The following is a 23,586-nucleotide window of genomic DNA, read 5'->3' on the forward strand; positions in this document are numbered from 1 at the left end:
TGGGACAAGCCATTTAACCTTCTGGACTTTTGTTTTCTCATCTGTAAAACAAGGATGAGTCAGAAATGAAGCCAACCAGTGGGAAAAGGTAGTGCTAGTGACTGACGGCGGCAATGTTCCAGGCACTTACAGGGGCTACTATTTCATTAAAATATATTATTTTATTGATACAGGTTGCATATATTATTATTTCATTGAATCAGAACAATCCTGAAAGGCAGGGATTATTAAGTCCATTTTACAGATGAGGAAACTGAGGCTGGGGCTTAAGGAACACCCAGAAGGTGAGGGGCACAGCCTGGATGTAAACCGGGGCTGTAGGCCTCCAAAGCCTGTGTTCTTTTCTCTACCTCAGAAACCACTCTGCTTCATGTTATTAATGGAAATACAGTTTGCATTTTGTTAGTGAAGCTGATCACAAGCAACTGGAACAGACAGCATCCTCATCACCCTGTCCTTGGAGCGTCTGGCCATCCCTGTGTGGTAGATACAAATATCCTCATTTCATGGCAGGGAGGCTGAGGCTTATAAGACCAGAGAAGAAACCCAATGAGGAAAGGGTATGGACAGCAGGCCTCCCACTGATAGTGAGATGTCCAGCTCACTCTTCTTCCCCTGGAGCCATGCCAAGCCTGGGAGCCATGGTGGCTTTGGAGAATACCACCTGAAATTAGAGTGGCCGGGCAGGAGGGGGTCTGCCCCTCGGCCTCCCTGCAGGCTCCCCACATAGCTGGCGGATGAGTCACACACTCCTGGGACTCCCCTAATTGCCCACAGGACCTTACTGACCATCCTCCCGGGGGCTTGATGGAGTCCAGGCCCGAGTGCAAGGAGCTGGGAAGCAAAGTGGCTGGAGCGGCTCAGAGGAGGTGAGGGAGGGTGGCTGTCTTGGTGCCACCTGCCCTGGGATCCCCAGGGCTCTGTTTGTCTGGGCAGGGATGGATCAGCTGAGGCTCAGGCCAGGCCAGTGCCCTGAGACCACATGGTGGAACATCGGGCTGGGGAGACAGACAGAACCAGCCTTGAATTCCAGTCCTGCCACTTACCGGCTCAGAGACCTTGGCCAGCTGACGTCCCCTCACTGAATCTCAGCTGCTGCTTCTGAGAAAAGAAGCAATAAAGGTACACCCTCCACAGGGGTGTCAGAGGACCCTATATGATAGTAAAGAGCTTCGTACATGGAAACACTCAAGATGTGTTGACTGTTATTGTTGTTGTTATTATTATCACCCTCGGTTTAATTTCCAGAACCTTCTGCCAGCTCAAAGCCACACACAGAAGGGTGTGCCCAGGACTGCTTTGATTAGTCAGTGAGGTACGCAAGTTCCACGTGGGGGGCCCTGAAGGTCTATTTTCACCAGCATCTGTTCTTATTTAGGGACCTGAAGGATTTCTAGTCTTCGGAGTGTCCCCTGTGGAGACACCAGTGCCTGGCAAGGGGCTGCCTGTGGGATTTTATCAGGGAAGCTTTTGTTGGGTGATCAAGGGATGGGGTGGGAGGGCTTCCAGGGGAGGCAGCTGGGATGGGGATGCTGGCTGGCGAGACTCCTTTCCTCTCTGGGCCTGAGTCCCTTTGGCCTGGCAGAATCTGGATGGACTGCTGCCCTCTAAGCGGTGGCGTTTTGGGGCCTGGGGTTCAAATGATCCAAGCTGTATGGCCCTCTCCTTGGTGGGTCCATTGAAGGACACTCTCTGGACATGGCTGTCCTTGCTGCGGAGGTGCGGTGCCCTCCGAGTTGCTAGAGGATGGTGGGGCCGATTCACAGTGGGGCTTGGGTGAGATGAGGCCCCTCTCTCGGCCTCAGTGTTCCCCTCCGAGAAGTGGGTAGAGGCTCCTTGGCTTCCTCTGCCTTCCTGGGGGAAGCTGAGGATGTGGAGGCTAAAGAGCGTGCCGGGGGGTACCCAGGATGAGCTCCTGGTTTGACTGGGAGCCACGATGGATCTTCAGGGCTCCTGGGTGGGCAGCCTCGTCCACACAACTGAGGGTGGTCAGCACATGCCAGGCCTTCCCCTGAGCTCTGTGTCGCCGGTGGAGGCTCCCGCTTCCTGGAAAGGAGTGAATATTAATTAATGTCATCAGATCCTAAGTAAAATCACCACTGTCAATTTCCTCCCTCTGGTTCTTGCTGTCAGAATAAATTGGACAGCCATTACCTAATACTCATCCCTATATTCCTAATATTTCGTGGACACTGAAGTGCTGATGGGAAACAGGGAAGATGAGGTCCTTCTGAGCAGGGGAGAGGGGGAGCTGTGTGGGGCTGTGCTGTCCTGGCAGAGGGGCCTGCCTCAAGCTACTCTCTCGGACTGTGGCCTCAGGAGGGGGCTCAGGGGACAGTCCCCAGGGGCCAGGGATTGGGTTCTATCCACAAAGGTCTGATCCAAATGAGACCAAAGAGCCTCTGTTAGCTGATCTGTAAAATGGAGATGCTGTGCTTTGGGCCCTGCCTAGCTCCCCAGAGTACATAGGCTCCATCATACCAGGCTTAGTGTCATTCACCTCCAATCCCCAAGGCCTAGAACACACTGAAGAGTTGGGACCCAATATATATTTTTTGAATTAACATGTGCAATAAAATCAAGCATGGGATGGGTCCCCAAAGAGCCAAGACAATCTTGAAAAAGAAGAACAAAATTGGAGGACTCACTCTTCCTGATTTCAAAACCTGCTACAAAGCTATGGTAATCAAAACAGTGCAGGGTTGGCATAAAAACAGACACATAGACCAATGGAATGGAATAAAGAGCCCAGAAATCAATGCTCAAAGATACTGTCAATTTTTTTTTGACAAGGGTGCAAGGCCATTCAATGGGAAAAGGACAGTCTTTTCAACAAGTGTGCTGGGAAAACTGAATATTCACATGCAAAAGATGAAGTTGAACCCTTACTTAACACCATACACAAAAACTAACTCAAAATGGTTAAGGACCTAAATGTTAAACGTAAAACTCTTGGAAGAAATCACAGGACAAAATCTTCATGACATCGGATTTGGCAGTGATTTCTTGGATTTGACACCAAAGGCATAGGCAACAAAAGAAAAGATAGACAAATTTGACTTCATGAAAATTTAAATTTAAATTTAAATTTAAATTTAAAAATGTTGTGCATCAAAAGACACTATCCACAGAGCAAAAAAGGTAACCCACAGAGTGTGAGAAAATATTTGCAACTAGTATGTTTGATAAGGGATTAATATCCAGAATATACAGAGAACTCTTAAAATTCAACAACAGCAAAACAAACAACCTGATTCAAAATGGGCAGAGGATCTGAATAGACGTTTCTCCAGAGAAGATGTACCAATGGCCAACAAGCATATGTGAAAAGATGGTCAACCTCACTAATCATTAGGGAAATGAAAACCACAATGAGAGACCACCTCACACCCATTACTATATAAGAAACAAACAAACAGAAAACAAATGTCAGTGAGGATGTGGGGAAATCGGAACCCTCGTGCACTGTTGGCGAGAATGTAAAGTGGTGCAGCTCTGTGGAAAACAGTGTGGAGATTCCTCAAAACATCAAGACTAGAACTGCCATATGACCCTGCAATTCTTTTTCTCCGCATATTCTCAGAAGAATTGAATGCAGGGTCTCAAAGAGATGTCTGTACACCCATGTTCATAGCACCATTATTCACAACAGCTAAGATGCGGAAGCAACCCCAGTGACCATCAACCGATGAATGGATTACCAAAATGTGCTCTATACATACATCATTCAGCCTTAAAAAGGACAGAAATTCTGACACATGCCACAACATGGATGAATATGGAGGACATTATGCTAAGTGAAATAAGTCAGTCACAAAAACGCAAATATTGTATGATTCCACTTACAGGACTTAGAGTAGTCAAAACCAGAGACAGAAAGTATAATGGTGGTTGCCAGGGACTGGCGGGGAGGAGCGAACGGGAATGAGTGTTTAATTGATATAGAGTTTCAGATTTACAAGATGAAAAGAGTTATGGGGATGGATGGTGGTGATGGCTGCCTAACGATGTATTTAATATCACTGAACTGTACACTTAAAAATGGTTAAGAAGGTAAATTTTATGTTATGTGTATTCTAACACAATTTAAAAAAATCAAGCGTAGGAAGTGGTTTGTAAACTATGAGACTAGGCATATCTTGGACATTGTTATATTTACTCCTGGCTTCGACCCTGAGAGGTAAAATTGGGACCAGCCCTCAGTTCGGGGTATATACGATGGGGAAGGGGCACCTCCCAGGCAGCAGGAACACCTTAAGCAAAGACGAGAAGCGGGAAAGGGGAAAGCCCACAGCGATGGAAGTTTGTATTTTTTTCTTTCTAAACAGTATGTGGGTCTAGAGCAGACACAGTGTCACCCTAGTCCCTGATTCCAGCGACGCCACCCAGAAGGTCCCGCCTAGGTGGGACATGGACACCCCCCCATGGCTGCAGCTGGGAGGCCCAGCTGGCTGCTCTCTCTGAAGTCCCCATCGTTCCCTGAGCTTCACAGTATTGCTTAATCCCCCCAAATACAAGCAGCTTTTAATTTACGGGGACACAATCGTGGCCCTGGGGTCTGAGCTAGGAATCAAAGCAAACAGGCATCATTTACCGTAAACAGGCAGTTCCCCAGTGGGTTCTGAGGCCCGGGGACAAGGAAACCCCGGAAGTCACCAGCACACAGGGCTGTCATCCAAGGCTCTGACCACGAGATTCCCCCCACCCCGCCCCGCCCCGCCCCCTCCTTCGGAGGAGCCTCGGAGGAGCTGGCAGGGGCCGTGGACAATGGGGGGCGGAGCCCACCGGGCTAGACGGGGAACAATGGGTCCCATCAATTTAGGAGGCTCCACAGTTGTTCTAAATAAGGCCCGGAGGTTGGGGGTGGAAATAAATCCCACTAGGGAAGAAGAGGCTCACGTTCTTCTGCTGGGAGTGGGCTCTGGTCCTCTGAGCCTCCAGCAGCTCGCCAGTGTCGTGCAGGGCAGTGATGTGTTCATAAACATCTAACAACCAGTTCTGGAGGGGGCAGCTCTGCCTTGTGGCGTTTGCTGATTTCCATGGTGTAAATACTCCCTCCAAGGCCTATTTCAAGCACCCTGGGTGGTATCACAGATCACAGAGCTGGGAAGAGGGGTGCAGACAGGGCACCACTGTATAGGGCTTCCGCCATGCACAGAGCATAGGTGTAAATAACCTCGTGGCCATTGATAATGGTACTACTAAGAAAGGTACTAAAGTGCTTAGGAAATAATGAGCTTTGGTTATCTATTACCTTTGTTTTTAATATAATTTATTTATTTAACTGTAGGTTTCTCTTGTTTAATTTTTAATAACGGCTCACGAAAGTCCTGAAAACATACCAGTGAGTCTCGTGACCTGAAACAGGTTTGTATGGGTTGGTGTGGCTCCTGCATATCACCAAGGACAGGGAACCTGGGCCAGGCCCGTCACAACCTCCTCTCCAGCCTCTGAACAAGCCTGAACAGCTCCTGTCCTTCTGGGAGGCAAGAGGGGCTGCCCCTGGGTGAGATCTGGACTCCAGTGGGGATGGGGGAGGGGGAAGAAGCCGTAGTTGCCACGACTTGGGCTCCAGCCCTGACACCCCTCGGCCTGGGCAGCCTGCTCCTCCCCCAGACTTCTGCTAAGGTGGGGCCCTGCCTGACTCCAGCCTCCTTTTTGGGGTCTGGCTCCTTCTGCGAGCCCCCTCCCCTGCAGCAGGGTATCCGACCTGAGTCTTCCACTATCCCAGCCCCTTAGCGGTGGGTATTTCCCACAGGTGCACGATTCCACAGCTTTATCACTGTGGGAAACCTCTTGACGCTGGGCTCCACGGATGTTTCTGGTACCCTAGTCTGCCCACACACACCTTGCCTGCTTACTGCTAAAAGAACAACTCACTTTTTTTTTTTTAATAAATTTATTTATTTATTTATTGTCTGTGTTGGGTCTTTGTTTCTGTGCAAGGGCTTTCTCCAGTTGCGGCGAGCAGGGCCCACTCTTCATCGCGGTGCGCGGGCCTCTCACTGTCGCGGCCTCTTCTGTTGCGGAGCACAGGCTCCAGATGCACAGGCTCAGTAGTTGCGGCTCACGGGCCTAGTTGCTCCGCAGCATGTGGGATCTTCCCAGACCAGGGCTCGAACCTGTGTCCCCTGCGTTGGCAGGCAGATTCTTAACCACTTTGCCACCAGGGAAGCCCAAGAACAACTCACTTTCATTGAGCCTTTACTAAGTGCCAGGCATTGGGCTACCACAATGGGACCCTATGCAGGAGGAGCCACTCTTATGCCCATTTTGCAGAGGGACAACCCCAGGCACTCAGAGTGAGGAAGTCACTTGCCCAAGGGCACACAAAGACTACGTTACAAGCTGAAGCCTGTTACTGAAAGCAATTATTTTAGTTATATTTCCTAAAAATATTTAGTCCTCTTTTTTTGTTTGTTCGCACACAATTGATCTTGCCCAGGTTGTGTCCACGGAAATCTTGGCTGGTGGTAGAGTCCTGGATCGGGGACAGGGAGCAGCTAGGAGGATGGGCAGACATACCAGGAACAGCAATTGGCATGTGGGCAAAAAACAAGGAAGGCAGAGCGGTTCTTAAGAGACCTCGATTGGTGCTAGGTTTGAGGTCCCCAACTTCCCAGCTGTATACCCTCAGGCAGGTCAATTTGCCCGTCCGAGCCTCAGTTTCCTCATCTGTAGAAAGGGGAGAGCATAATACTGGGCAGTGAGGGTGGTGATGAGAGAGCGCAAAATGCTCACTCAGCACAGTGATTGCAGATGCCTGTCCATCGCTATTTACTGTCATCAGTAGTTTTAGGATCCAGATGACCTGGGCATTAGTCACCTTGGTCTGGCTTCACCCCTGCCCCGAGGCTCTGGTCCCTGTCACCGCCCCCTCGCTGGCACCACTAGCAGACTGCTTCTCTGGTCTTTTGACAACAAGATTCAAAGCCCCATCTGGGTGCATTCATTGATACTGTGAATGAAATTCTAGGGGGGCAGCGGCCTCCCTTCCCCCGCTCTGGGGCTGCCTGGTATTGACGGAATAAGTGCTCACATTTCCCCAGCTCTCCACGGGCTCCGGGCTCTGTGTTTGATCACTTCAAAAGGGTCTGACACAGACAATCCAGGTTCGGAGGCTGACAGGGGAAAGAGTGCAGAAGATCAAGCACCAGGCGAGGCGCTCCCGGGGGCCCAGCCAGGCCCGTGGAGCAGACAAGCAGCTCGCACTGGCCTGGGACATCTCGACAGACACAAACCAAGTCTGGAAATGGGTGAAGGGACCAAGAAACCAGCCTGGTCCGGTGCCAAGGAGACCTGGGGGAGGGGGGTGTCGGGGGCTGCCCCGGGTCTCTCTTCACCCCTGCTGCCACCGGGCCCTCTGCCTGTGAGGCCACGCCCTTCACCCACAAGGGCCAGAGCAGTGATGGGAACAGAGGCCATGAGCACAACTCTCTTCCCCCAACTTTGCCAAAGAGAGGCACCCTCACCACAGTTTTGCAACGTCAAAGGCTGAGCTCCAGTCATCCTCACAAACACCTTTGGGAGGTGAGTGAAAGGCCCACTTCACAGATGGAAAAGTAGAGGCCCAGAGAGGCCCACTGGCTGGGCCAGTGGTGGCTCAGCTGTGAACTATAGTCTCTCCACTGGTTCTGGGTCTTCTGATTCACCAGTGCTCTTGCAACCTGGCCACCACGGTTCCCACGAAAGTGACTGGGTGTGTGGCACTAGGCAGAGGGTAAATAACTTTGTCATTCTTCTGTAGTGGCTGTGACCACCCCAAGTCTGGCAGATTTACAAGAACAGGCTTGTAAACTCAGCAATGCCCCATAATCCTTTTTATGGGGTCAGCTGTGGTAACGGACATTCATCAGATCTCCCAGGCTAAGCGTGGTAGGCCCTGGGGGTGAGGGGCTGAGGGGAGCCAGGCCTGCCATCTACCAACCCCCTTGGTGGATCAATCATCCCAAGAGAGGAGCAGGGCCAGGAGGTTTCTGAACATTGCCAGGATCCTCGGCCAGGGGGCGCTGTGCAGCCAGGGCTGGAGAGGAAGCTATAGAGGTAAACAATGGGTCAAAACACCTGGACACCTGCATTAGCATCATCTTTGCGTCCCTCCAGGGGCTCGGGTGGGCCAGGAAGAGGGGAAGCGTTGCCTAAGTTTCAGTTTCCAGGCTCCTGTCCAAACCTCCTGATTTAGAATCTCTGAAGGTGGCCCAAGGAACATGCATTTAATAAGAGCTCTTGATGCAGCTGACAGTTCACATCCACTATTTTAGGAAGAGGCAGAGAATAACGGCAAGGAAGTGCAAGGTAGGTCAGATACTTAGATTATTCGTTTACTCACTCAACAAACATTTGTCCAAATCTGGCCCTGATCTTAGACAGGTGTGGCTTCCCTTTGCCTCCATGGGGATAGGGCCGGCCTCCACCCTCACCTGCTCAGTGACCTTGGACTCTTCCCTCCCCTCTCTGACCACTGTATCGTCCTCCGTCAAATGGGAGGAGTGTTTGCGGTCCCTTTCAGCTCTAACACTGTTAGATGTTTCAATTGGGGTGTAAATAATTAACCAGGATGTGCTTGTTATCAGTTAGCATCTGGGCTATTAGGGGACTGAGGGTAGATCCTGGGGATACCCTGGACCTGGGGCTCCAGGCCAAGGGCCTTTCATGTCCCTTTTCCACCTGCCCACTGTCCCGAAGGGTGTGAGCTGTGCCCTCAAAGCCAGGGTAGATGAGCATGGCAGCGCCTCCATCTGTCCACACAGAGCTTAGGAGGGCAAGCACAGGGGGTCTCTAAGGCCTTACATGGATCCCTGACTTGATCATAATCTTGAGGTCCCCTAAACGGCAGCATTGCTTGTTGGGTCCTAGACTGGGTTCTGTTTAGTCAGATTTGGGTTTTAACAGGTTGCCAAATGATACGTCATACCTGAGTACTGCCTGTATCATTATTTACTTAATACATTTCCTCGAATCCATTGATCTTTTTTACTTAAGGAAACTTATTTAAAAGGGAAATGTTATATCATTACTGTAAACAGAAAAATAGAATCAATTGCACGAAGAGCATAGAGCAATAAAAATTAACGCAAGGAAAACAAAGCAAGGTAATTAAAACCTAGGCAGGTCTGGAGTGTGGTGGTAGTTACAAGAATCTCCACCTGATAAAATGACATAAAACTGTACATACACATTGTACCAATGTCGATTTCCTGGTTTTGATATCGTACTTTAGCTATGTAAGGTGTAATCATTGGGGGAACTGGGTGAAAGGTACACAAGACCTCTCTCAACCATCTTTGCAACTTCCTGTGAATCTATAATTATTTAAAAATAAAAAGTAAAAAATACCCCAAAAAACCCTAAGCACATATGGATGCCTTCTTCTACCTGAGGCTGGCTCTCTCTCCTTTTAAAGAGGGACCAGTGAGTGTTGGTGTCAGACATCCTAACCCCATCCAAGACTTTGTCCTTGACTAATCAGAAGATTAGACAGGCATTCTGAAAAGAACCAAACTTTCTCACTGTGGGAGTCAAAATCACTAAACACTACACCATCTTACATGCCATGGGTGCTGTGTGTGTCTACTTTGGGCAACACTGTCCCTGGTTTTGCCTCTGCTGCCCTGCGTGGGATAGACAGCTCATAGCCCTGCTCCGTGGCTGAGAGAGTGCCTGCTTATAGAGTAGTACAGAGCTGCGGGCACCAGTCCCACCCAGTCAGTGCTCTTCACATTCAGGAACCCACAGACCTGGGCCATGCTCTTGCCAGGCACCTCCCATGAGCTAGCATAGAGCATCTTAAGATCAGGATGCCTGGGTCTTAGTTGCAGTTCTAATTGAAAAGTTACTATGTGGCCTTGGGCAAGTCCCTTCCCTTTTCTGGATCACTCTTTTTATATCTGTTAAATGGGATCTGGGGTTCCCCAACTAAGAATCCTGAGAGGGCACCAAAGATTATAGAGCAACTGTTTTCTGTGCATTGTTCCAAGGAGGTAGTCTAGAGCTATGCTATCCAATCTAAGGCAACCAATCATCCAAGTTTGCCTAGGACCCAGGGGTTTTCCAGGACACGGGACCATCAGTACTAAAATCAGGACAGTCCTGGGCAAACTGGGACAGTTGGTCACCATAAACTTGGCAGCCAGTAGCCATGTGTGGCTACTGAGCACTTGAAATGTGGCTGGTCCAAATTAGATGGGCTGTAAATGTAAAACACACTGCAGATATTGAAGACTTAGTGTGAAAAAAGAGCGTAAGATAGCTCAGTAATTTTTAATTGATTATATGTTGAAATGATAGCATTTTGGATATGTTCAGTTAAATAAGATATGTTATTAAAATTAAAATTATTAAAATAAATCTTTCTTTTACTTTTTTAAATGTCGCTACTTAAAAATCGCATCCGTAGCTCACGTTACATTTCCATTGGACGGCACTGCTCTAGAGACTTCAGCAGATCCCCAAAGGGGTCTGGTCTGTGACTCGCAAAATGCTCCAGCCCTTCTTGATAGAAGATTCCAAGGTTCCTTCTAAGTTAATGATGGCGCATTGCGTTTTTCTGGGTAGCTTCCTGGACCTTTCCTTGTGAAAGGCCCTTGTGTGAAGGCAGACACACACGCACGCACGCACGCGCACACACACTGGTAAGGCCACCATCTACCCCTCCCCTTTCCTGATGGCCGCCCTGCCCTCGTCCTTTCTTTGAAAAGCGCTCCTGCAAGCTCAGGCTGCCTCCCCCTCTGCTCCATGTGATTTTCATTTGTCTAATTAAAGCTAATCTGATAAAGGCAGGAATGACAGAGATGCGTAAAAGCTCCAGTGAGCACAGGTCATGGCCTGATCCAAAGAGGGGGCCTTTGTCTCTCCACCCCCAGGCAGCAGCCAGCTGGGCAATGGGTTACCCAGGGGAGAGGCAGAGGGGCCAAGACCAGGGAGGGGGCTCTGCTGGGATGATCTGGGCTGACATCACTGTGTTGACCATTTGCAAACACAACCAGAAAGAAGCTAAAGAAGGAGAAAATCACAGGAGAAAAGTCCTGTGAAAAACAGGGGTGCTCAGGAGTTAATTGTGGACTAGGATCCTGGCTTCTTGTGCCTTCGTCTTTCCCTCTGGTCAGTGACAGCATCTAGGGGAGAGGTGGCGGCTTAGTCACTGCTCTGGCCAAAAAGAGGAGGGTCCAGTATGGATCACAAGTATCCTATAAGCAGGGACACTGGGCTCCCCCAGAGCCTTAGGATCTCCCCACGTCCATCCCTCGAGTCCTCCTCCAAGGGCTCCCCACAAAGGCTCTTCTTCAAGAGCTGGGACCCCTGGAGCAGCCCCTCTGACCACTCAGGACATTGTGACATCCATCTACCCACTCTCTCACTCAAATTACTGGGAGTCCAGAGATGAACTAGACAGGGTCTGGAATATCTAAGGTTTTGTGTGTTTGCGGCAGCTCTTTGGTTTAAAATTCTCTACTTCCTCTTTGGTCGAGGGAGGTAGTCCAGTGGGGGAAAATCAAAGATGCTACTGATTAATGAATTAACCAAGCCAGAAGCATTTTCCAAAGAGTTGTGGGTAACTGGCCCTCTGCTGGGAATTTTGATGGAGAGAGAGAAGAAAAAAAGGAGGTCACACTTTCACTGGGGAGACTGCATTCACGTACAAGAACAGCCAGGGAAGAAGATGGACACACTCAATTGCCAGGCTGAAGAGAGCCCAGCCGGGGCTCTCAGGGATGAGAGTGGGGAGACAGCCAAGGAGCCTCGGGTGTCAGGGCAGAGGAGCTAGAGATGGGCATGAAATGAGGACAAGTCTAGTGGAAAGAGGACCACAGGGGCCCAGGAGGCCTGTGCTCTACTTAAGGGTTCTTACAGCAACCCTGTGAGCCTGGGCAACCCAGCTTGCTCCTGGGGCCTCATCTTCCTCATCTGTAAAATGGGTGTGGTGACTGGGTCGGCATCTTCACTGACCATAATATTCTAGGATTGGAAGCACCGAAGAGGAGCAGGTGGGAGGTCCAGGTGGGAAGAAGTGTTGGGGTACATCTGGTAGGACTGAGACAGCTGGGAGTAGGGAGGACCCGTGGCCAGTGGTGCCGGCAGGAGCAGCTCCCCAAAGCCGGGGAAGGTGACCAAGGCCTTTGCTCATTCCAGCCCATCCCAGGGCAAGGAAGGCCCATGGCCTCGCTGGGGTCTCAAACAAGCAGCTGTATTGTGTATGCCCAGCTGGGGTGCGGGCCAGGGCGGGTGTCATGGGAACGGCCCCTCTGCTTCTGAGGAGAGAAGCAAGATGTGGCCTCAGAGGCCTTGCCTGGCGCCTCTGTTCTTTGCTGACAGACTTTGGGCCACTTCCCCAGAGCCCTCTCCGTCCTTCTCCATCATCTTCCCCAGGCAAGCAGAACCCTGAGTCAGAGCTGACTATGCAGGGGGCACGGGGAGGGGGGTCAGATCTGGATTCTAGAGAAGTGTTATAGGTGACTTCTGTCATTTTGGTTTCATCTGTATTGGAGCTCAATCCAGCTAGAGACCTTGTAACACCAGCATGGATTCAACCTATGAAAATCTTTCAGGAAGTTCACCAATGCAAATAAGGGCGAGCTTTATTCCTTGCTTTGTTCTTTTACCAATCTGTAAGTGGCTGTGAAAGGCTGTTGTGCGCCCAAAATTGCGCCATGAGGTTTGCAAAAGGCAACCATGCATGGTTTGCTCTTTCAACATTGGAAGATATTCCATATAGATTGCACCCCAGATACGGGTCTTCTATGCAAGGTGTCTGGGGCCACGTGGCTCCCTCCATCCACGGCCCTGCTTTGTCTTCTTTATAGACTCATTGCTATCCAACATTCTCTTATACATTTACCGACTTGTTTACTGTGTGCTGCCACCCCAGGCACATGGCTCCATGAGGAGCAGGGCTGCGCCTGTCCTGTTTACTGCTGTATCCCTGACCCCTAGATAAGGCCAGTCACCTGCAGGTGGTAAAGAAAAGTTCGTTGAATAAATGAATGCGGAGACATGGGCATGCTGCTTCCAAATGGAACAGTCTAGAACAGTAGAAGGGGGGATGTGATTAAGCAGAGCTATCATTTGGGCTGGCGTCAGTCATCAGTCGGGGTCCCAAGTGGGAAACAGGGGACAAACTTCGACAGGTTAATTGAGGCCAGTTTACCAAAGGGCTGTTTACAAAGACACAGTCAGCTTTAAAGGCAAGGAAAAGGGACAGAAACACAGGCCACAAGGAGCAAGGTGGGGTGGGTGCATTTACTGGAACCATAGCAAGGGTAGCCCGACAGGAGCTGCGGCCTTTGGTTGAGGGGTTCTGCTGTTCCCTGGTGACATGTCAGGATGGGAGCTGGGGAATAAATGCCCAGCCTTGCCCTCCTCTTCTTTCTCCCATTCTCCTCACAGAGCCACCTGTGACTGAGCCCAGCCAGCAGCCAGAGTCCAGGGGAGGCTGACGATGCCATTCACGCGGGAGGTGGGCTCACGGGCGAGTCAGCCTCATGGGGCGCAGGCAGGGAGGAGAAGGGTGGAGAGGGGGACTGGAGGGATAAGCAGAGGATGTCCAGCCCAGGCGGTGGAGGGGACCAGGGCTGTTCCTGTGACCCACTGCCACAGAACAAATCTGCCCAAAACTCTGGCTAGGAGCAACCGCCATTAGGTTAGTATCTTTCACAGTTTTTGTGGGTCAGGAAGGGCTTTGTAGGGTGATTCCAGCTTGGGGCTTCTCACAGTTACAGACAGATGGTGGCTACAGCTGGGGTGGTGAAGGGCTGGAGGAGCCGGCTGGGAGCAGGTATCTCTGTTTCTCCTAGAAATCTCTGGCCTCTCTGTGTGGTCTCTCCATGGGAGCTAGTTTGGGCTTCCCCATAGCATGGCAGCCTCATTGTGGTAGAAAGTCTGGCATGGAACTCAGGGCTTCAGCTTGAGCCTGCTTGGTGAACACAACCGAAGCAGCACCCCCTTTATGGCCCACCCCGGGTCAGAAAAGTGTCATGAAGTGTCACTTCCACCATGGCCTACTGGTCAACCAGTCTCTAAGATTGGCCAGATGCAAGGGGAGGGGTCATAGACTCCACCTCTGAACGGGAAAAATGTTGAAGAATTTGAAGACACGTTTTAAAAGGTTAGAGAATGTGGACTTCCCTGGTGGCGCAGAGGTTAAGAATCCGCCTGCCAATGCAGGGGACATGGGTTCAAGCCCTGGTCCGGGAAGATCCCATATGCCGTGGAGCAACTAATCCTGTGCGCCACAACTACTGAGCCTGCACTCTAGAGCCCGCGAGCCACAACTACTGAGCCTGTGAGCCACAACTACTGAAGCCCGCGCACCTAGAGCCCGTGCTCTGCAACAAGAGAAGCCACTGCAAGGAGAAGCCCGCACAACGCAACGAAGAATAGCCCCAGCTCGCCGCAACTAGAGAAAGGCCGTGTGCAGCAATGAAGACCCAACGCAGCCAAAAATAAATAACATAAAATAAACAATAAATTTAAAATAAAATAAAATAAAAGGTTAGAGAATGTGGGGTCACTTGAGTTATAATTGAGTATTATTTGGGTGTTTGCCAAAGAAGTCTGTGAAATGGTGCTTGGTGGAGACAGGGACAGGATGGAAACTTCCAACATTGTTAGGGAGCTGGAGCTTTTGAATTTCTCCTCTTTGGGAACTAAAGGACAGACACTTAGAGAGGGAAGGTGACAAGTCAAAGTCAGGTGGGGCATCCAGGCTGGAGAAGAACCCTTTCCTCTGTCTCTAGAGATTCTGTGCTCAGTGCAAAGGAAAGTAGGGTGGTGAGAGCAGAACCCAGCCCATAGGTCTCTAGGGCTGCTCATCCAAAGCTGGAGAACCAAAGGCCAGTTGCTTTTGGCTAAGGTTCCTCCCACATTCCCCTCCCAGACTCCAGCAGCCTCCCTCCCTGGAAGGAAGGGGGAAAGAAGGGCAATTTGGAGACTATCAAAGCGAGTAGCTTTCACTTTCAGGGAGCAAGCTGGGGAAGATTGCTTCCAGGTGCCTCTCGGGGCCCCTCCCAGCCTGGTTGGGGCAGAGGGTGGGCCAGGAGGCAGGGGCAGCAGGCCTGGATGCTGGATGAACTGCTCCCCCTGACCTGGATGCCTTTTTCCAGAGCTGTCAAGGCCGCCTGCTTCTTAACCAGGTCTCAGCTCAAAGGCCCCCTCCTCTCAGAGACCTTTCCTCATCCTCTAAACTGAATCAGCACCCCACCCGCAGGGCTTCCTAGAGGAGGAGCCCTGGAACCCGATTCAGAGGGCCCCACTCTGGCCTGACCCATGGGGTGCAGAGTCCATGGGCTGAGGCGGTGTGCCCACCTGGAGAACACATCCTCCTGTCTAGACGACTCTCAGGGTTCTGAGATCTCTGGAATTCCCTGTCCAAACATTCTGAGCCTGCTTCTAAGCGTGAGGACCTCTTCCCTGGTCTGTCCTGCAGAGGCCAACTGTGCTGCTTGTGTGAGCACCCCCAGGCCCGAGGGGTGGCCCAAGGGTGGCCGGGTTGTGTGTACAGTGTGGATGCAGGAGGAGATGGACAGAGTTTTTATGTGTCCACACACACGCATGTGAGGACCCTTAGGATTCGGAGCAGAGACAGGGTAGGGGAGACGGAGGCTTGGGCTGGGATCTTCATTAGTACTTATGCTGGGCCCACAAATACCAGGGGCGTTCCAGGCTTTCTATTTCAACACTCTGTTTTATTTATTCCTACTGCTTTCAACTGCCTGAAGTTTGTCACTCCTTTTCTTTTTTCTGCTCCCTTCTCCAACTGAAATACACACTCAGCGAGAGCTGGGACCTTGGGTTGCATGCTTGCTTGTGAATTGGGGTCTCTCTGTCTCCTTGGCAAGAAGTGGGCGTTAGTCTCTAAGAATGTCCCAGCAGGAAGGAAACTTGCAGAGTCTTAATGCCAAATCACCCAATTTTACAGATGTGCAAACTGAGGCCCAGGGAGGAGGAGGGACTTGCCCAAGGTTACCTAGGTAGTATGTGTCGGGACAGGCATGTCCCAGATGATGAGACTAACTCCTAAAACCAGGATGGTTATGTCAGCCAATTGACTGAGCAGCTCCACCCAGGCCCAACAAGTACCTGGACCTCCTCTAAGCAGGCAGCTCCCAAAGGGGAAATGTGTTAAAAATACAGATGCCCAGCCCCATTTGTCCTGACGCCGGATGTCTGCAGGGGCGCCAAGATGTCTGTGCTCCCAGCAAGCACCACAGGGAGACTGGGGATTGCCTAGCGTTGCGAGGGAGGGCAACCCTGGGCTTCACAGCTGTTGGTGCCAGGAAGTCCTTCCAGAGTCCAATCCAGATGCCCCCACTGTCTTCACTCAGTCTTTTGTGGGGGAACACGACACCTTCAGCTGAGGGTGCCTGTCCCCAAGCCCTTAGGTGAGCTAGGTGCCTGTGCCCAAGCTCTGGGTCACAGAAGGCCGGATGCCCCAGGAGGGCAGCAAATGGACACGGTGAGACAATGACATCTCTCTCATGCCACCTGCTCGCCCACTGCCTCGGTGAAGCCCTCACCCCTCTATTTCCTTCTCCCCCACCTGTGGCTCCTGCACCCAGAGAGCACCGTGCAGGACAGAGAGGGCAGGGGACGGTAGCCCCTTCCATCTCTTCCTTGCATGTGAGCGGGTAAGTGTGTGGCCTGAGGTCAGGAAACCTGGGTTCTGGGCCCGGATCTGCTATGAGCATGTCACTAAAGTGTCTGCAACTTTAGATGGCAAAGAGCAGCTTCTTCCCTCCCAAGGATGGTGTGATAGGTGTGATTATGAAAGCAAAGCTTCCTTGAGAATCAAAACGTGCTGCCTATCATAGGCATGATGTTCCAATTTATCAATGACCCCACTGAACGAACACATCCATCTCAGGGCCCTGCTCTGGGTGGGCATCCCTTACGCACGGACAAAAGCAAATACGTGGATTTTGACTCAGAGTCAGATGAAGGGTATGGACAAGAAGAGGAAAAGGAGTTCAGAAGAGGATGAAATGATGACAAAAATAAAAACAACTCAGAGGTATGGAGTGCTTACTCTGTGCCAGGCATGGTTGTCCGTGTTTTCCAATCCCATGAATCAGGTACTATTAAATACCCATTTTATAGATAAAGAAGCTGAGGCACAAAGAGGCCACAGAACTAGTAGGTGGCAGAGCCAGGGTTTGCACCCAGGACAAGCCCTGGTGAGCAGGAGTAGCTGGGCAGGGACCCCCTCCCTGGGGTGGGGCTCAGAGGGGCTCTTGGGGGCTTTTGCTAAATGAGTGGGAGAGGGCAGATCTTTCTTGGCCCCTGAGGAAAGATAAGATTTCTTCAGGCTGATGGGCTCCTCCCGGGTGGATTACGGCAAAGGGGAAGTGAGCACGCTGCTGATTCCCTAACTTCTCATGCCAGGCAGCTGCCACGAGGGATTCCGGGATTCTCCCAGTCCACTGTGTCATTAAGCCTTGTCTAGTTGCAGACTGGCATTGGTCTTTTGTCTCTGGCCTCCATACCCCACAATGTTCTGCCTCGTTTGACACATAGTAGGTGACACAGAATACTTGCTGCCTGTGGTGGGATCGGTACCTGCTCTGTGGGGTAAAGTGTGCCCAGAAGGCTGGCACAGGGGCTCACCGAAATCTCAATGCTGCCCGGAAGACCGTCCTCCCTCCCTGTTGCCTCCTGCTGGCCTGCTTTATGTGCCCTCCCCCGTCCAGTATGGCCCTTCCATTGCCCTACTAAGATGTTCCCCCTCTGAGCCCAGTGGGGGTCAGAGGTAGGTAGGATGGGAATGGGGGACCCACCCGAGAGACTGTTTCTTGGGCAGGTGGTGGTCAGCTCATCCTTGCCCCTGAGCTTCCCCAGCCCATGTGGCCTTATCAAGACCTCATCTCAGATGCCTGCTCCTTTCAGATGCCACCTCCAACTTCCCCAGCAGAGACCACCACCTCTGCTGCTCAACACCCACATGGGGACTTCCCTGGCAGTCTACTAGTTAAGACTCTGTGCTTCAAGTGCAGGGATATGGGTTCGATCCCCGGTCAGAGAACTAAGATCCCACATGCCGTGTGGCCAAAAAAAAAAAGAAAAAAAAACCCACCCACATGGCCTAACTCACTCATTGGGCCACTGTAAGACTTGTTTTTGTGTTTTTTTTTTATTGTGGTAAATATATATAAACATTTACATATATACTACATACATTGTATATATGTTATATATGTAACTTTTACCATTTTATACCATCTTAACATATATAGTTCAGCAGCGTTAAGTACATGCAGAATGTTGTGAAACGGATCTCCAGAACTTTTTCATCTTGCAAATCTGAAACCCTATACCCACTAAACAACAACTCTTCGTTTCTCCCTCCCACCAGACCCTGGCAACCACCATTCTACTTTCTATCTCTTGAACTTGACTATTCTAGATACCTCACATAAACAGAATCATCCAGTATTTATCTTTTTGTGACTGGTTTATTTCATTCACGTAGTGTCCTCAAGGTTCATCCATGTTGTAGCATGTGTCAGAATTTCTTCCATTTTTGAGGCTGAATAATATTCCGCTGTACGTATATACCGCATTTTGTTCATCTATTCATCTGTCAGTGGACACTTGGGTTCACTTGCTTCCACCTTTTGACTATTGTGAATAATGCTCTAGGACTTTGCTTTCTAGATAAATAAGACTGTGCCAATTATTCCTTTAGAACCAGGTACTTTAGGTACTTTTCTAAGAGACTATTACTGTCTTCACTTAACAATGAAGGAAACAGGAGCTCCCAAAGTTCATGTCACCTGCTTCAAATCCCACAGCTAATAAGTGGCAGAGCCTGACTTTGAATTCATATTGATGCCAAACCTCACATTCATCTCTTACTTTCTGCTGTCTCCTTTTCTCAAGGGTATTTGTCTTCATCTCTAATCTGCTGGAGAGATGTCCGGGCTGCATGTGCCCACCTCCAAGGCTAGGGGCCAATGCTTGTACAGGACAATATAGCACGGTGGTTAAGATCGAGGCTTCAATCTAGACTGCCCAAGTTCAAGAGTTGGCTCCTCTCATTTATCAGCTGTGTGACTTTTGCCAAATTACTTATCCTCTCTGTGCCATGAATGATTAGTGATGCCTGCCATGGACTCAGGATGGGATCCAAATGTCTCATAGCTCTCTTGACAAAAGGAAAAGCTCACCTGAAAGCACACCCCACACCAGGCTCCTTCCAGATTCTTAGCCTTGGAAACAAGAATGTTTCCTACAGAACTGCAAGCAGAGAGGCCATGAGTGAGGATGGGGCAGGATTCGCCCCAGGGGGATTTGGCTTCCATCAGAATGGGAGTGTCTTCCCTGGCTCACAGTCTATTTACCCTGAGGCAGGGGCGTTAGTCCCCCCCGCCTTGTGGCCAGCAGGTTCCAGGTGGGGGAGATTAGACTACATGGGGGCCCCCCTCCCCATCCTGTCCTTTGCACAGCCTGCATACATTACTGTTCTTGAGCTGTAGCTGTGGCCTGCCACCTTTCTAATGTGCTTACAAGATCCCTCGTGGTTCCTTCCTCCCCAGAGTTTCTGAGGCCCTCGGTTCTCTCTGCCTCTCCTCCTGGCCCCCCAGCTTGTCAGAGCAAGTCTTCATCTGAGATCCCCGGAGAGGTGGCATGAGATCTCCAGCTTGGTGGTGCCCTGAACACAACCTCTGCTGACCCCAGGGCCTCAGAGTGGAAGGGGAGATGCGTTTGCTGGCTGTGGGGCAAGTGTGGGAGGGTTCAGGCACCACTCTGGGGGACAGGAAAGAGCAGTTTGTGACATCTGTGAGTGCCACTGTGGGTGACGAGACTGATGGAGAATATGGGTGGGTGATGGCGTGAAGAAATGGAACTGCCATGGTTATGGGTGAGATGGGAGGGGTGACAGTGTAGGTGGCCCTATAAATGTCACCATGAGTGATTGACAGAGCTGACCCATGGGAATCTGAGTGGATGACCTTGCACGTGGGTGATGGTGTCAGCGACACGTGATGGGAGACGAGGGAGCAGCTGAGAACGGGGGCTGAGGACGGGTGGGGGAACGTCAGAGGGTGTGAGAGGGTGGCAGGGTGGCGGGCTGGCGGGCGCCGAGACTCCGGGCTGCTTGGAGCCACTGGTCAGGCCCCTGGGCTTGTCTCTTGGGGACATTGTCCATGCCGGAAAGAAAAGAACGAATGTGTTTTCTCTGCCTGTTGAAAATGATTCTGAGCGAAGGGGCTTGCCTCCTGGCCAGCGTGAGCCTGACTCCGCTGTGTCAGAAGATGATCTTTCACAGATGCTGAAAAGTTAGGAAGTGTAATTACGGGGAAATTGCACTCCGGCAAACGAGTACAAGCCAAGGGCTGCCAGGCCCCATTCCTCACCTGAGCCCCCTGATTGTGGCCGACAGCCCCACATCTGTATGTGCTTTGCAGCCAGGAGAGGAAAGAAAGGGGGAAGCAGAGCCGGTTCGGGGAGGAGAGGGGGGGTGAGGGGACCTTCAGCTACCCTGCCCACTGCTCCCCCAGCTTCCTCGGGGAGGAGCTGAGGGAAGGCGAGGTCTGGGGCACATTCCTGGGCTCCCAGGGCCTTCTGGGGCACCCTCACTCCTGGGGGTGATGGGCGAGCTGGGGTTGGCTCCGGAGGAAGAGAAGGGAGGCTGAGGCTCTACCCTTCCAACGTCCTCATTTCACTGGCTGGGAAACTGAGGCTGGTGACTCTGCGCCCAGGTAACGTGGTGAGTTAATGGTGCAAGCAGGATGTGACCCTCCCCTCTTGACCAGCCAGGGCTCTTCCCCACCGCCCACCCCCCTCCCCCCGCCAGGAGGTGGGGGGCTGACAGGGGGCTGGCCTGGTGTGCAACAGGGGGTCCCTGCCCTCTGCCTAGCCTCTCTACAGAGCCACCCAGCAGCCTCTGCATTCCTCAGATTCCTCTCTCTCATCTTCTCCCTTCGGTTCCAGAGACTTGGCACCTCTCTGCTGAGGAAGCTGGGAAGATCCCGGCAGGGGGCCTCCAGCTCCTCCCTTGCTGCGGAGACCACTGCTCCATCCCACCCCCCACTGGCTCCTTGTGTTTCTCCCTCCGGCTCCTGGGATGGCCCCAGAGGGTCGGGCAGCCCCCCTCGTTCAACCCCTCTTGGAATAACTCAAGGGTACCCGGATGCCCACAGCTCCCTGCTCCTTGGCTGGTATATGGAACTAATCTTTCCACTGGACACAGAGTTTGCTGCCCATCTCCATTCTTCTGGTAACAAGTGCCCTTCCCCCTAGCCTCAGAGGTGGGCACAGGCAGACTCTGACTGGACCAATCATGCCAGCATCCTCCTGGCCCTAGTGATTGGGTCAGGGGTGGCCATGTGACCCCCACAGGTAAAGTCACTAGGATCAGGACCTGGCTTCATTCCCACTGGAGCTGAGAGGTTGGGAAGCTGTAGATTTGGAGATTTTCTTTATCTGCAGGAGGCAAGAACGAGGCACACAGAGTTGTTGGGGGTGGGGAGGGAGAAAACCATTATTAGCATTTTTGAACTCTGGATTCAGTCCTGTCCCCATCCCCACAGCTCCCAGTTATATTAGCCAATGATTCTATTCTATTCTATTCTATTCTATTCCATTCTGTTTTGCTTTCAGTACATTCAACTGGATTTCTGTCACTTGCAATCAAAAGAGACCTGACTGAACAGCTGCCTCAGAGCTGGAGCTTGCATGTCCTGGGAGGTGTCGATGGCTAAGTTGGCTGGACTGAGGAGGGTCCAGTGCCAGCGAGGATAGTAGTCACCTGCTGGCCGGGAGGGGCTTGGTGGGGGCAGTGTGCATGGTAGAAATTTGCTAAGGAGGAAGTAGGCACAAAGGAATTTGAAACCCCAGCACAGAAGCAAACGGACATCTTAAGTCCAGCTGCAGCTCCTGCTAGAATGCTTGTCTGGGGGAGGGAGAAATACCCCACCCCCCAGGAAGAAAGGACATCTGATGGAAGGGGGCCTTCCAGGCAAAACTCAGCCCGGAAGGAGTGTTTCTACTGGCCAGCCAGGAGTGGTCACTGGGACAGTCCTGAAGCAGCTGTAGAGGACATCTCTGTCCAGGGAAGGGGAGAGCTGAGAACACTCCAGAGAAGGTCAGAGCAGAGTGCAGCCCAGCGTCATAGCTGCCCAACCTGGAACCAAGCCAGAGCAAACCTGTATCAGCCCAAGTGTGGGAAACGCCACCGATGGAGGATGTGTCCTGGGGCCGAGCCCCCTTCCCTTAAGTCTGGCTTCTGAGGAACTGCAGTCAGGGATCTCTTGGCAGGTGGGACCCCAGTTCTCAGAAACGATGAATGATGTGAGATACAGGACGGGGGCCAGCAGGGCCTGAGCAGGACCTCCTGGGTTTCTGGCTGCCATGGCTAACTGTTCCCAAACCCCCAGTGAGGAGGGATTGGCACTAACCTCGGCTGTGCAGTTCTCTACTCTCAAGGAGGCCGTTGAGAATCCTTCACGTCATTTGGAGGGGAAAATTCCGTTCCCCAGACGGAGTGTGGTATGGGAGGAAGAATCAGAGTTTAGAGACAAACATAGATTTGAGTTTGAGTCCTGGATCTTCCGCTTTCTAGCTCAGAGACCTTGAACAAGTTACTTAACCCCTCTGAACCTCAGTTTTTTTTTTAATTTATGAAATGGGAATAATAACATCTCCCCCATGAGGTTGTTGTGGGATTAAATGAGATCACAGAGCTAATGTGAATTAAATGAAGCAAAGGTATGTCAATGTGCCTGGTGCATTCCAGGCACTCCCCAAACCCTCTCCTTTCCCCTTATTTGCTGTGGTTTAAGCAAAGCCCTTGAGTTATAAGAACCACCTCAGGCATTGTTAAGGCAAGGTACTGAACCAGAGAAACGCTTACATCACTCCTTGGTACTCAGCTTCAGCTGATGGAGCGAGTAGCTCCCCACCCCTTCCCACCACTTACCAAGAAGGATTCAAGGCAGAATTCTTCTTGGGAAAGCCAGGCTTACCAAAAAAGGCACAAGACATGGCGCCTTAAATGAAGTAAGATGGTCTCACTGAGTTTAGAGCTATTCAATGTCAGTTATTAGTAGTATCAGCAGGCTGTGCAGTGGTGAATTTTGTGGTGGGGAGAGCCTACCCTGCCTTGCTTCTCCCTGCTCCAGTTCCTCATACACCTCAGCCCCAAGCATGCCACACTCCTGCTCTGCAACCTTCCATGGCTCCCTCTTCCCTTGGAATTAAGTATAATTTATTTGACCTGGCACTTGATGATACCCACGGTCTGATTCCAGCCTACCTCCTAGCCTCATCTCCTACTACTCTGCTTCTTGCTCCTTATCCTCTGGTCAAATTGAACTTCTCTTTTCCAATCACTCCCTGTGCTTTCCCGCCTCTATGCCTTTGCTCAGCCTGTGCCCGCTGCCAGCTTTGCCCTTCTCCCCTCAGTTTGTGGAAATACGATTCCTTCTTCACAGCATCAGGCAAATCCCATCTTCTTCCTGAAGTTTCTCTTTACCCTGAACTGGACCTGATTCTTTCCACCTCCGTTCCCCCCCCGAATCTCATCTTGCGAACTTCAGCTTCAATACAAGCTCCTGTGAAAACATCCCTCCCCGAAGAAGGATTAATCTCTCC

The sequence above is a fragment of the Physeter macrocephalus genome, chromosome 16 (assembly GCF_002837175.3).
Source record: "Physeter macrocephalus isolate SW-GA chromosome 16, ASM283717v5, whole genome shotgun sequence".
NCBI lineage: Eukaryota > Metazoa > Chordata > Mammalia > Artiodactyla > Physeteridae > Physeter > Physeter macrocephalus.